At 38.1% G+C, this 15589-nt stretch overlaps 1 pseudogene; it reads right to left on the bottom strand.

Moving 5' to 3' along the window:
• Positions 1-6346: 6346 nt before the first annotated feature.
• The window catches only part of LOC119995536, a 198402-nt pseudogene continuing 189159 nt past the window's right edge, over positions 6347-15589 (bottom strand).

Raw genomic sequence — 15589 nt, 5'->3', positions numbered from 1 at the left:
ATTAAATCAAATGGTGCAGAGGAAATAGAATTACTATCAGAGAAAGGTAATGATGATTGCTTGGACAGTTGGCATGCAAGACAGTCAAATTCATCAGTTTGAGCATATTGTATTTGACCGTGAGAGACCAAAGTTTTGAGACGATCAACGGATGGATGACCTAGGCGATTGTGCCATAGGTGAAGAGACGTTGTGGGAGAGGCAGAGGCAGTGAACTGTGATGAGATAAATGATGATGGAATATGGAGATTACTGACTTCAAAGAGGCATCCAACCTTACGGCCTATCCCAAGAGTCTGCCCCGTCTTTGGATCCTGCACACAACAACCAGAAGGTGAAAAATTGACATTAAGACCATAGTCACAGAGTTGTCCAACAGAGACAACATTGAGAGTTAATTGTGGGATGCAGTAGGTATTTGGGAGAGTAGTATCGAATGTGGAGACTTTACCAATATGATGGATAGTCATAGGAGATCCATCGGCTGTCTGGATAGTGGGGGTGGAACCAATAGATTGTTTGGTGGAAAAGATTGTGGAATCAGGGGTCATGTGATTGCAGCATGCTGAATCAAAAAACCAAGAATTATTACCTGATGTGACAGACATGGCAGTAGAATATGAGTTACCTGAATGAGCGAGAACTTGTTTGACAATGTCCTCAATATGAGAGGCAGACAATTCTCCTGTGGAAAGTGTTGGTGCGGAGGTATCAAGCACAGTAGCTACTGACTTAGATATGGATCCTTAATATGTGTTGGGCTAAGATGAAGAGGATCAATTAGGATTATGAGAGCAGTCTCGTTGAAGATGACCAGGTCCTCGTTTTTTACAAAACTAGCAGGTGCGGACTGGGCAGTCTAGGAGAATGTGGCCAGTAGTTTGGCAGTAGTTACACCAATTTTTGAAGGAACCAAATGAAGATCTTCTATTATTTGGTGTAGCAAAGACAACATCTGTAGGAACTTTTTGTCGAGGTTGAAGCCTTGTTTCTTCTGAAAGAAGTTTAGTGACCGCCTGATCTAATATAGGCAGAGGACTGCGATGAAGAAGTGAAGCATGAACATGTTCAAACTCATCGAGGAGAGCCATGAGAAAGAGAACCAAGTGCTATTGATCTCGATATGCAGCAAATTTGGTAGCACTTTCGGGATCGGTAAACATAGGTTCAGATGAGGGAAGCCGATCCCAGATGAAATACAACTCGGAGAGGAAGTTATTGATGGATTGACCTGGTTTTTGCTTGATTTGGTGAAGAGTGGTCAGCAGTTGGTATTGGTGAGCCAGATTAGAAGTGGTATAGCGTTGTTCCAGAAAAACCCAAAGAGATTTGGCAGTTGAGAAACGACCAAACTGGAGACTGATGGAGTGATCGCAAGTGTTGCGAATCCAGGTGATGATTTGATGATTCTTGCTATCCCATTCTTCAAGCTTTTCTGAGTCTGCGGGTTCTTTGTCTTTTTGTTTTGGTTCGGTGATGTCACCGTTGATGTAGCGCCATAATCGTTGACCTTTGAGAAAACTGGTCATGGCTTGGGCCCACAGGATGTAGTTTGAGCCGTCCATGATGATGGCAATAGGTTGAGATGCATCAGGATGATCCATGGTAGGAAGGAGGGAAGATGAGAATGTAAGATAATATAAACGAAGATATTGAGAGTAAGAACAAGATGAAGAGGCAGCGGATATGATCAATCGGAATAAGGCTTCGATACCATATTAAAGTAAAGAACGTTTGGAGAAAATGATATATATTGTATTATCTTTCACTGAGGTCTTGGACCCAATATATATACATATATTGCTAGCTTGATTCTAGAATGTCTTGTACGATTACAGATAATATAATTGCTAACTATCAGCTAATTGACAAGCCAATATTATGGCTATTATTCAGATAATTGATATGCTAATATCATGGCAATAAGTCAACTGATATACAGCTATCAGATTCATCTTTGTGTGTCTGGATTTCTGCGCTACATCGCCCGTGCGGCATAGAGAAGTTGAGTGTGGAAGTATGGGTTGAGGGGGTGCTTGGTAATGAGGAGTATGATGTTTGAGTGGAGGATAGTGATCTTGGTGCGGAAATAGGGTGCGACTGTATGGGGGTATGGGAATGTAAGATTGGGGCATCTCGGGCTCGAGCACCCTTGTGATGTTTGAGTGGAAGATGGTGCTCGAGCACCAAGAAGTGCGCTCGAGCAAAAACATTGAGAGAATAAACTTACCTTGCGCTCGAGCACTCCAAAGAGCACTTGAGCACCCCGACATCTGTAGTGGCAATTCTTCAAGTTTTAAGCACAAATTGCTTTGATAATGCATTTGCAAACAACAACACTCCTTCCATGGAGACCCTACACAAAATATTCACTGATGGATCGTACTTAACACAAGAGGGGGGGTGAATTGTGTCCCCAAATTCCGATAGGAATCTCTTTTTATAATTTAAAAGGAAATCAATGTCAATTAACAATTATCACACAAATTTGAACTCTAATGATTATCCTAATCAATATTCATTTCAATGCAAGATGTGATACAATATGGTGAATGATCAATTATCAAATAATCAAGGAATTGCAAAAACAGATTTTTTTTTTTTCAAACAACACACTGCACACAGATTTTACAACTCAAATTTCACCTAGCAAATCAAGTCAGAATTCAATGAAATTTGGTATGCAGTATCACAACATCCTAATGAATACTATATCAAAAATTCAGATTAAAATTCAAAGTTTAGCTATGTGAACAGTGCACGGACAGACTAGTGGTTCAGAAAATTCTGCAATCAAAACACTTAATCAATCAACAAGCAAGCAATGCAATCAAGAAAATCCACACAGCAATTTATAGTAGTTCGGAGACTCTTCTCCTACATCTACTACCTAGGTTCACCAACCTAGGATTTTCCAACCTCCACTAAGGATGTGGTTTTCTCAAGAGCTCCACAAAACTCACAAGGGTTTTTAGGTTACCCTTAAAACTGAAGATTTCAAGACAATCTTCAAACTTTACAACCAAGGGTTTCAAGCACTCCCTTAAACTCAACCTCAACAAGGTTTTTGCCCAATGAAGGGACTTTTACAAGTGTTCGGTATAAATGGTTCACTCAAGGTTTGCACTAAGCAAATAGGGTTGAGGAACACTCAAGAATCACAATATCACCTCACGGGTTGGATAGAAAATAAAGAATAATGAGGATTTTCGAATCTGAAAATATGAAGCCAAATGAGAAGCACTCCCTCTTTGCAAAAGCAAAATAGTGAGGAAGCCTTTAGAGTGGCTTGGGTAGAAGCTTGGATTCAATGGCACAAACTAGCTTGAAAGTTTTGAGAGTAAGAATTTCTTCAATGTAATTTTGGCTTCTCCAAGTTGGAATGAGGAAGAACCCCTCTTTATAATTTACCAAGCTCTTGTGATTTCCACCATTGGATCTTTTTCTATCTTCAAATCTCGACCTTCAATTACATGTGCAAATCTTGGCCATTGAATGAATAGATCATTAAATCTTGACCTTACAATATGTAGCCATTGCACTTGCATTATTTTCCAAGTCTAGCTTTCCAAGATTTGAGTTGTCATGTGCACTTGCAGCCATCTTTGACAATTTGATCAAACTTGCACCAAATCTTGACCTTGGTATCTCCAACAATTTTGTCATCTTTGACCATTTGATCAAACTTACACCAAATCTTGGCCTTGGTATCTCCAATGATTTCCTACAAAATGTGTAGCAACTTGCAACCATCTTTGACTCCAAAAATCAAGTAAGATCTTCTTTTAAGTCAAAAATTGCAAGCAAGAATATGGTCTTATGCACAACCATTGGATTCACCTTTTAAATGGTCATCTTAACCCTTCAAGTCTTGTTGTAATCTGATCCATTCATAATTCAAAACAATTCAATCTCGGCCATAGATTAGTGTACCGTTGGAGCTTGTAGTCTTCAAGAATATCTTCATAATCTAAGTCTTGTCTAGTTGCAAAATATACTTTCTCATCTCTTACAAATTTCAACCATTGCATTTGTCCTTTAGCTTCATCAATTTTCTTCTCACAAAAATCTTATCATTGACCTCAATAAAGGAAGCATGTGCAAGATCTTGTTTGATGAAGATAAGAGATCCTTCACATGACCAAACATGTCCCTCCAATCTTGACTTCAAACTCTGAATTTGGCAGCACCAATATATCCATATTATACAGCCCTAAGGCTAGTTCCAATCATCAATCAAAATGCCTTAGTGGAAGGTTGATGAACATAGGTTTTTCTTGGTTTTCTAGAGATCCAAGCTCATACTTGAAAACCGGACTTCAATTCACTTGAGCAAACTGAATTCTGAGTGATATAACATCCTCATGATGATTAACCTACAAAGAAATAGAAGGTAGAACTCCCCAATTGCATGTAAGCTCAAAGAGCTTCATATAGAGCGCATAGGTTAATTACATTAGAAAAACAACCCAGAAAATTCGTATTACTGCATGATAAATCATTTTATATATATTGGAATGTCCACATAAAATTTCATAACAATCGGAAATCGTTTGGTCACTCAACCAAGCAAATAAGTCACTAATAGTGAAACCGATAAATTCTAAGTGTAAATTCAATGTTATTTTGCAAACTCAGTGTAAATGACATTTTCTCTTGAACTTTACTAAGTCAAATATGTTCATAGTGATGAAACTAAGATGCACACGAAATTTCATTTAAATCGGAGTTCATTTGGTTCACTACGTTCACAAAGAACACATATGCACAAAATTAGGTAAAACCTAGTTTTGGCGGAATTTAAGCATATGACCAAATATATATGTGATGCACTTAATTTCTCATGATTATAGTCCTAGAACATATATTAAACCTTCATGTGCATGTGGTTCAAGTTTCAAGTAATTTGGACCTAAGTAAGATAAATTATGATCATTAGAAGATTAATACCCTAACTTAGTCCATGTATATTTATTTTCAAAACTTAATTTCCAGCACTATCTCAAAAATATATAGATACCAAATTCACATAGAGATATGCATAAGCCTTCATTTGTATATGCACAATTAAGATATTAAACAATTAACCAAATAACCATTTAAGCATGTTTTCTAGCATTTTAGGATATGTTCAAGTCAAGCATGCTCACACACATTTTAGTATACAATCATACACAATCATCAAAAACACAATGTTGACTAGACACTAAGTCTTGGTCCAACATTCACAACAAGCAACAGATCACCATGGCTCCAATCGAAACCAAAGAAAGAAAATGACATCCACATCCGTCTGTATAGCAAAAATTTAGAATGCTTTTTTGTTCGTTGTGAGGTACACATCTTCGAATGACTTGGTTTGCACAGTGCTTGTACAAGTAAGGCTCATCCCAAAAATAGTGCTTGATTGTTGACCAAGTTTTTTCATTGTTGAGAGGTCCAGTCTTTGGGTATGATGCCTTGTGTAAGATAATTTGCTATATGTGCATTCTAAAATACTTCACTTTGCACAACGAATGCCTGCTCATCTAAAATAATTTCATTCAAAGAGAGAATTGATTGTTCATCTTCAATTGATTGAACAATACAAGATAACTGATTTGCATGAACATTCTATGCTCCTTTTTTAGAGCTTTTTATGTATATAACACTTTTGTACAAATTAATTTTTAGGAATATAGCACAATGTCGATGTTGAGAACAGCGGATACGCTTTGTTTTTAGCGAAGCCACTGTTGCGAACAGCGGCATGGCCTCGGTGTCAAATTTTACATGAATGTCGCTATTGACAACAGCGGCATTCATATATGGTCTGATATCGACCAAGAAAAACTTCTATTGCACTGACTCTCGATTCCTTTGATTGGACAATAGAAAAAAGACAATTCACCATAAGGCGGCCATTTAAACTGCAACCCCAATTCATGTTTCCGCATAAGATAGTGTGAAATGGTTTCTACACCAATGGAAGTTTTATTCACTCAAATCAGACTAATAACAATAAAAAGTTTTTTAAAAAAAAATGGATAGATAAGGTGGGTGAGTTATGGGGTCTCTCACTATAAGGGTGAACAATGGGGAATGGGATCTCCTCTATACTAGAAACTGAGTGCAATTACAAATTATCTTGCTTGTTTTCAACTGTACTGCTCATAGGCCATCTTCAAATGCCCTATTGTCACGGTTTGATTCTGCTATTTGCTGCTATATATTGATATTTTGCCTATCACAAAAATCATTCTTACAATATACATCCCAAGAAAATAAGCAAAGGCCAATATTATATATGCATAAACAGTCTATACCCATTTGGATTGCCAAGATAAGTAGCAAGATCTTATACAACTTATGTTTGTGACCATCGACCATCAACGCAAGTGACTTTTTCACTCTTAGGCTGGCAGATACATTTCAAATTTGAGAATATATGAATGTGGTAGTTGTCAACAAAGCGTAACCGCTGTTTTCTATAACGGCATGATGTTATATCCTTAAAAAAATTAAACTGGGTGTTGTATGTCCAATTAATTTGTACAAAGGTGCTATATACAAAAAAAAGCTCCCTTTCTTATCCCTTATCTCTAAATCAAATTCTTGAAGCAGTAACACCCAACAAATCAATCTCGACTTTGAGTCTTTTTTTGAGAGTAAATATTTGAGTACCACATGGTCACTATATACGATTACCTTAGAGCCAATAAAATATGGTCGAAACTTCTCCAATGCAAAAACTACTGCAAGCAACTCTTTCTCCGTGTTAAATAATTTAGTTGAGCATCGTTGAGAGTACGACTAGCATAATAGATGACATATGTTAGTCTCTCGAATCTTTGCCCCTATACTGCTCCAATTGCGTAATTGCTCACATCACACACAAGCTCAAATTGTAGACTCCAATCCGAAGCCATCATTAAATGTGCAGAAGTAAGTATTTGCTTCAACTTGTTGAATGCCTATAGACATTCATCTCACTCCTTGACTAATGTAGGGGGCAGTAGTTTGGATATTAATTCAATCTTCACCTTGTCAACCTCAATCCCTTTTTCAGAAATAAGATGTCCCAACACAATATCTTCTCGAAACATGTCCACTAAGAGCCTGTTAACCAACATTCCATCCATATGTTCTGAAAGATAGATATATCACAGATGCTGAATCATGTTGAGTGTTGGCTTTCAAACATGACACGGGATGCTACTTCATCTTCTAAATTTGCAGAAGCTTCTTCTTGAATGATCACCGCTGGCTGGTTTTTCTGAGACACCTCTGAAGAACATCTTTGAGATTCATCTTTGATTGCTTCTAGCTTTGTTCCTTTTTTGTTCTTTTAGGATAATAGCAACTGTTGGTTGATCCATGATGGATAAGCTTGCTACCGGGATCGCTTTAATATTTTCAATATCTCTAAGCAAAACATAAGGCATATTGTAAGAGAGATCATTGGAATACCACCATTCTACGATGCCGCTTCTCGAGTGTTATCTTTTTTGGGTTAAAAGCATTTTTCTTCTGAGTTTCCTATTGGCATGGATTCCTCAGCTGATCATGCACTTCTTCTGCCAGATATTGAGCTACTTGCCTAAAAAGGGATTGATAGTCGATTTCTCTTAATGCTAAAGATAGGAAGTCAGCAACACCAAAATGTACACCTTATTCGATAGACTGCCTAGACGGGAATCTATCAAAGAACTTCAAATGGCTACTGAGGAAGCTTGGCATCATTCCTTTCCTTATGTCACTTCTTTTACAACCTCTTCTTCTGAGTCTTGGGGAATGTGGGTATATCCTTCGAATGTTGGACCTTCATTAAAACATTTACAATTGAAACTAGAGGTTTGACCATCCTAGGTGTGGGTTGTGAGGAATGATAATAGACTGGCCTATCAACTAATCTTCTTACTCTCTTGATCCCTTTCCTACTGTCACCCTGCTTAAATGAGCTAGAGCCTTCTAAATTTACCTTTCCTGCATTGAACTGACCATCAAGCATGAACCCGAGCTTGAAGCTTCTGACATCTAGAAAAGAGCCTTTAGTCCCTTCTCTGAAATTGGGATGAATCGTCCTTCTTTTAGCAGAGTCTGTTTCTAATTGAATAATCTATGTCCACAATCTGAGCAAAACCTTGTCTTTCTAGAAGGTCTTGATGGTTGCCGCTTCTATGAAAACTTTCAGTTGTGCCACAACTCTTTAGGATTTGGTGCCTGTACAGGAGGTCTCTGGTGTCTTCCTGGAGGTCTAGTCTTCTAAACATCTTCAAGAATCACCTAATGTCTTGGAGTTGACAGGCATTTGGCCTATGTTAACTGAAACCATGTGAATTCCCATCTCTGGAGGAAATGGATCGAAGTCCATTCCCATTGTTGGTTCGGGAAAAATAAAGTCTCCTCTTTCTATGTAGGCTTGAATTTCATTCCTGAAAGCCACATAATCAATGGTAAAATGACTCCAAAATTTTGAAGTCGTCTTCTGAATTTCTTCTAGAGGAAGAATTCTATGTTCAGAAGGTAATTTGATCATCTTATGTACTAGGAGGCAATCAAAGATCTTCTTTGTCTTCGATATATCATAGGCGTAAAACTTGACTGACTTGGATGAGCCTGCTATTGGCTTCTTTGGAGGTTCTAACTAAACAATATCTTTGCAGATGCATGACTTTTTGCTCAGAATCTCAGTCACAACAACTTCTTGGTTAAGATCATCTTCAAAGTTGGCCACCATATAATTAGAGTCTCTATAGTAGGTTCCTTTGGATGAGTTGGTTATGTCTTGCTCCTCTTTAAGGACTCTTTTGTAATGGGTAGCATTGGCAGTTAGGTGAGAGAAATTGAACGAGCGTGCCTTTCACTGCCAGTGCTACCACTTCTCCTTCTGGTATTTCAATATCGCATCGAACCCTGGCTTTCTTGAACCTAGTAAGAAATGACTCAATTGGCTCTCCTAAACATTGAGTAATCCTTGACAAATCTGCCATTGTAACTTCTTGTTCTTTTTTGTATAATATCTTATGGAAAGCTTCCTCCATCTCTGTGCGTGTATCAATAGAATTAGTATGTAACTTAATGTACTAGAAGAAAGCAATACCAGTGAGAGAGTTCCCAAATAGCTTGAGCTTGTAATCATATTCCGAGCCAACTTTGCCATACTAGTTGATGAAACGGGCTATGTGCTCCACAGTTGACTGAGCATCTTTCCCGAAGAAAAAAGAGAAGTCTGGAGGTTTACAACCCTTTGGGAGTGGAATATTGTCTACTCTCCCTATGAAAGGCCTACGATACATGGGTCTTCCCAAGCTCCTAGGGCTTAACATGTCTTGAACTGTGTTCATGACTTAATCCATGTTCACCGTCTGTTGTGGTTGAAGTTGAATCATATGCGGCTGATGGTGATGTTGTTGATAGCCAAATGGACCCTACCCTTCGAGCTCTGCCTAGGGATAAGGTTGGTGTTGTTGCTGTTATGGTTGGAAATAAAGCTCTCTCCATGGTTTTACAGGAGGTGCAACCTCCGGAGGCCTCGAGTTGGCCTCGTTCATATCCCGATGCTCATTCGCCCTTATTCCCAAATGAACTATCGTGCTTTCAATGATAGGAGTGACAATTAGCAAAGGTAAAGAGGTAAAGCCAAAAGACGTCACATGAAAATCCCTTTCTTGTGTTCTAGGGTTTAGAGCATTCTGCACAGGAGCTGAAGGAATAGTTGTAGAAACTAGAGTTGGGTTGGTCGCAACAAGATAGCCATTGCTGCTACTAGGACTGGATGAAGATTTGCCGACCTTCAGTAGAATGGCTAGCCTTGTTATAATTTGTTGTGAAGGTTGAGGTAGAGCTAGTTGTTGAATAGTCTACACTAATTGCAGAGGGGCAGAGGCTGAAAATATGAGTTGCTACGAGCCTTGCATTGATTGAAGAACTTGCCAAAATTCCTAAGAATTTCGTTTAAGAGCTTTATGGTTCTGTGGGAGAGTCTACTGACAAGCTTACTACATGTTCTTGACTATCTGTTCCATGGTTTGCATCAAACTATTATTTGCCAAGGAGCTTTCTCGACTCAGGAGTTTGACAAGCACATGACTCGCATTCCCTTCTCAATTGCCTTCGCCACAACGAGTGGGTTAGAGGATGTTGTGTGATTCCCTTGATGAAAGTGGTGGAGATGGATCTCCAGCTGATTCACCTATCGTTACTTTTTCAGTTTTCTTTGTCATGGCTGCAAGTCACTTACACTGTGTGTCCCACCAGGTGTGCCAAAAATATGTTCGGTGTCTTCTGTGCTGGACGGAAGATATCCAAAATCGGCTATTGGAAACAGAAGTATTGGGGTTATAGATGATAAAAATGCAAGTGTGCCAAGACTTTCTCTCAGTCCAAAGGTTTTGATAATGCGTTACCCAAGTCTAACCTCTTCACCAAACAGACTGTGTGCAGTTAGAGAACACAAAGTTGCTGACTCGAGGTTTGCAAAAGGACCAAAATTCGTGTAGGGTTAATATGGAAAAAAGGAAGAGACAGAAGACTATCACCCGAATGAAAAGACTTCTAATGGAGGGAAATGAAAAACACTCTTGAAATCGAGAATTTCATTGAAAAGGGATACATCCTGAGATGTAACAAGGCATACTTTACAAGCTAAATTAAAGACATAGCTACAGAGGCTTTTATGGAAAGGAAAAGATGAATCTAAATTAGTTAATCTGAGCCATGCTAATTAAAAAGATAAGTGGTTAGAGCCATGCCTAAGTAAAGGATTAAAGACACTAGGTCTATCGTTGATGTGGGGTGATTGTAGACATCTCTTCTTTCTTCTTTTATAGTGCTCATGATGATCATGGTGATGCCTCTTCTCCTATTTCCCTAACACTTTCCTCGCATAATCTATCATAGGGAATCATGAGAAACCACCTTCTTGTTGCTTGCTGGAGTGACTAGGTTAGTAGGATTCATAACCGTAACCATATCCTGGAAATGGAGACGATGATAGCATCTCTCTGGTCATGCTCCTTCTTCAAGGTGGATGTAGATATTTTAAGAAACCATGGTATCTTCCATCTTCCAGATTGGCAAGTTTCATGGTTGAGATTATGGAAACATGGTCAAAAGTCGCCATTCTATTGATGCTTCTACACGAAAAATTGTGAAAAAATTTCCTCTTCCTTTAGGTAGATGACTAACATGGCTTTGGCTTCATAGTGTCGTGTTTCAGCTAGGAACATGTTTGAGAAAAAATTAGGGACGTCGGGCTAACATACTCCAATTTGTCCTAAACTCTCTTTGAGATAATCTTGCTGAAATCTCGGTTATTCCTCAACAAACCAACTTTGAAGAGGATAAACCGTTAAGACAAAAACCGCCTCATTTATAGCGTTTTGGACATTGATTTTTAGACAACCTTGATTTCTAGTAATTGATCTCTGGATTTCAAGTCAACAACTACCAAAAAATCCTGTAAAATGAACAAACATTAGAAATAAAAATGCCACGCCCTTACCACGTGTCACCAGGAGATTGGTCATCCCTTGCAAAGCACGGGGCCCATCTTTACACATGTCAGCTGACGTATAAGAGACATTTTAAGTATAAACAATAGTTAATAACTTAATATTAATTGTCGAGGGAATGATTTTGAACCACAATCTGTCAGCGGCCCATTATGCAATATATTGCATGGGCTAAGCTCATTTGCAAAGAAATGGATTTTGTCAGGAAGCCCATTTCTCACTTCGAAGAGAGAGTGCTTCAGTACTCGCATTTCATAACCAAATTACGATTCTTGATTGCTACTATAATGATTTTGTAGATGTGGATTCAGTCCCCTAATTTTGAAGAATTTGGTCTATGTTGCAACTATTCTTTAAGGCCTTGTTTGGTATCTGAGTTCTAAAGGGTAGTTTTTGGAAGGGTCGGTCTCGAACTCTCGTTTGAAACTAAAAATTGAGGTGCTCGGTGGTATTTGCAAATATTGCGAAATTTCTCCCAACACCTTTTTTTTGGACCGTTCAAAATAATGTTTTAGAGGTGTTCTTTTATTAATCATTTACAAAATTACAATATTATCCACGATTTTACTTGGATCATCACTTGCATTAAAGTTATAACAGTAATTTCCAACTCAACTCCTGTGAACCCCTCCCAACTCTATCCCTCTGAATAATTCTCAACCTTACCATCCAAACCCCCTCAAACCCAACTCCCAAACAGTGCCCGTCTCCTAATATATAAGTAGATTTTGCCAATTAAAGCATCTAGATTTTGTTAAAGTAGGGGAAGGAGGCATGTCCAATATAAGAGCACCTACATCAGTTTCTCTTAACAGATTCCTTAAAATACAGACAAAATGTCACTTTCTCCTATTTTACAGATTCTCTATCCAACTAACACTGCATCAGATTACCTATCATATTCTCTACTACATTAAAATAATATTTGTTTCTCTCCTTTATTATTTTATTAATACAAAAAATTCTCGAAAAAATATTATCTCTCTCGTCTCATTCCACAGCCAATGCACCATGACTTGGTCGGAATCGGCCCCAAATTAAACGAAGAAGATCGACGATGCCGGAGAAGGTTCGCATTAAAAGATGGGGGAAGCATGATTTCAGTGGTAGGAGAGAGATTAATGTTTTATTTAATTTTATAGATATTGAAAAAATAAATAATATTATTTTATAGATTCTACAATGGTAACCACTGTAGCAAGTATTTATAATAGGGGGAGTTTGGGGAATCTGATGTAGATGTGTTTTTTGACAAGTTCTCTATAGTTGTTCTCTATTTTATAAACAGACACATGTTTAAGTAATCTGATGTGAATGCTCTAAAAGCCAGCAAAAAGTTTTGAAATTAAGTGGTTTTGGTTAAATTACTCAACTCCATGTACAATAGATATTAAATTGGTCTTTTTTTAATTATACATCTATGTACATCCTCACCCAAACTTCTTCATGTAAAACGTCCTTGAGAATACTATATTCTTTTCCCGAGATTGTTAGTCAACGTAATATGAAATCAATGCGGAAAATAAATAAATAAGAACACCACAAATTTAATGAGGAAACCCTGACTGGGAGAAAACCTCGGGTGTAATGCCCCGACCCGGAATGCGTTACTTTTGGTACCATCTAAATCAAACCCTAATAAATTCAATCATCACACCACCGGAAATTTCGACAGCACCTCCCATATTACGGAGGATGCCAACCTGGGGTAAACAAGCAGCAAAATCACCAATAAATTCACAACCTAGACAGGGCCTCCGGTCATCTAACAATTCATATCAAAATTTAAATTCTCAATTCTAAGCAGGGCCTCAGGCCACCTAACAATCATAGCATCAATCAATTCTCACATCTAAGCAGGGCCTCAGGCCACCTAACATCACACATAATTTTTCCACACAACAACATATATAATCAACATCGAGCACAAATACCATTCCAGCAAACATAAGAAATCGTCAGGACATGAAGTCCACAAACCCGGTTCGAGAGTCCCGATCACACGGAGTACCCTCCCTACCGTCCATCCCCCAGTCAAGAATAGGGATATCACACAACGTCTCAACTAAGAAATATAGATACGACCAAATAGTAATAACATAAATCAAGTTTAGAACTATCTATTCCTATCACTCTTTAGGGGTCCATCCATGTCGCGCTCCCTCCTCCTGATCCGCGACACTGGTACAGGAACTAAACTCACCTGCGAGGAGAGAATAGGAGAAAGAAAAGGGTGAGCGAAAGGCCCAGTAGGGAATTGAAGCAACCGGCTTGAAAAACAATGAAGTCGCCACCAATTGATTTTTAGGATGCAATTGGACATCCATTTTGGTCTACGAGAAAAGTGGGTAAAGAAGTCTATTGAGCATGGGGAAGGTGTTAGGCACCCCACAACTCCCGAAAACGGTTACCTTCAAAAATGTTTTCCTATTTGGCTCTACTTTGTTTTAAGGAATGATTGTATGTCCCAAATGTTTTAATGAGTTTTCCATATGCCCGGAAAATCATGTATTATCAAATGGTTGGAAATGTTCCATTAATGTTAGACCAAGATTTGATTTTAAAAATCTTATTTTTATGAGTTTTGATAAAAAAGAAGAAGGAAAAAAGGGTGCACGGGATCACTACGGCCATTCCCGGCTTGGCCGAAAACATTAAAAAAACTCCACTTGAAGTGGTCTTTGATAAAAAAAAAAGGTGCACGGGATCACTATGGCCATTCCCAGCTTGGCCAAAAATGTTTGATAAAAACTCCACTTGAAGTGGTCTTTGATAAAAAAAAAAAGGGTGCACGGGATCACTACGGCCATTCCCGGCTTGACCGAAAACATTTAATAAAAAATTCCACTTGAAGTGGTTGTTGAAAAGGATGCACGGGATCACTACGGCCATTCCCAGCTTGGCCAAAAACATTTAATAAAAACTTCTGATGGATCGTACTTAACACAAGAGGGGGGGTGAATTGTGTCCCCAAATTCCGATAGGAATCTCTTTTTATAATTTAAAAGGAAATCAATGTCAATTAACAATTATCACACAAATTTGAACTCTAATGATTATCCTAATCAATATTCATTTCAATGCAAGATGTGATACAATATGGTGAATGATCAATTATCAAATAATCAAGGAATTGCAAAAACAGATTTTTTTTTTTTAAACAACACACTGCACACAGATTTTACAACTCAAATTTCACCTAGCAAATCAAGTCAGAATTCAATGAAATTTGGTATGCAGTATCACAACATCCTAATGAATACTATATCAAAAATTCAGATTAAAATTCAAAGTTTAGCTATGTGAACAGTGCATGGACAGACTAGTGGTTCAGAAAATTCTGCAATCAAAACACTTAATCAATCAACAAGCAAGCAGTGCAATCAAGAAAATCCACACAGCAATTTATAGTAGTTCGGAGACTCTTCTCCTACATCTACTACCTAGGTTCACCAACCTAGGATTTTTCAATCTCCACTAAGGATGTGGTTTTCTCAAGAGCTCCACAAAACTCACAAGGGTTTTTAGGTCACCCTTAAAACTGAAGATTTCAAGATAATCTTCAAACTTTACAACCAAGGGTTTCAAGCACTCCCTTAAACTCAACCTCAACAAGGTTTTTGCCCAATGAAGGGACTTTTACAAGTGTTCGGTATAAATGGTTCACTCAAGGTTTGCACTAAGCAAATGGGGTTGAGGAACACTCAAGAATCACAATATCACCTCACGGGTTGGATAGAAAATGAAGAATAATGAGGATTTTCGAATCTGAAAATAAGAAGCCAAATGAGAAGCACTCCCTCTTTGCAAAAGCAAAATAGTGAGGAAGCCTTTAGAGTGGCTTGGGTAGAAGCTTGGATTCAATGGCACAAACTAGCTTGAAAGTTTTGAGAGCAAGAATTTCTTCAATGTAATTTTGGCTTCTCCAAGTTGGAATGAGGAAGAACCCCTCTTTATAATTTACCAAGCTCTTGTGATTTCCACCATTGGATCTTTCTCTATCTTCAAATCTCGACCTTCAATTACATGTGCAAATCTTGGCCATTGAATGAATAGATCATTAAATCTTGACCTTACAATATGTAGCCGTTGCA

This window comes from Tripterygium wilfordii, chromosome 3 (genome assembly GCF_013401445.1).
Source record: "Tripterygium wilfordii isolate XIE 37 chromosome 3, ASM1340144v1, whole genome shotgun sequence".
In the NCBI taxonomy this organism is placed as follows: domain Eukaryota; kingdom Viridiplantae; phylum Streptophyta; class Magnoliopsida; order Celastrales; family Celastraceae; genus Tripterygium; species Tripterygium wilfordii.
The sequence above is the reverse complement of the archived record's forward strand: the minus strand, read 5'-3'. Positions and strand labels throughout refer to the sequence as shown.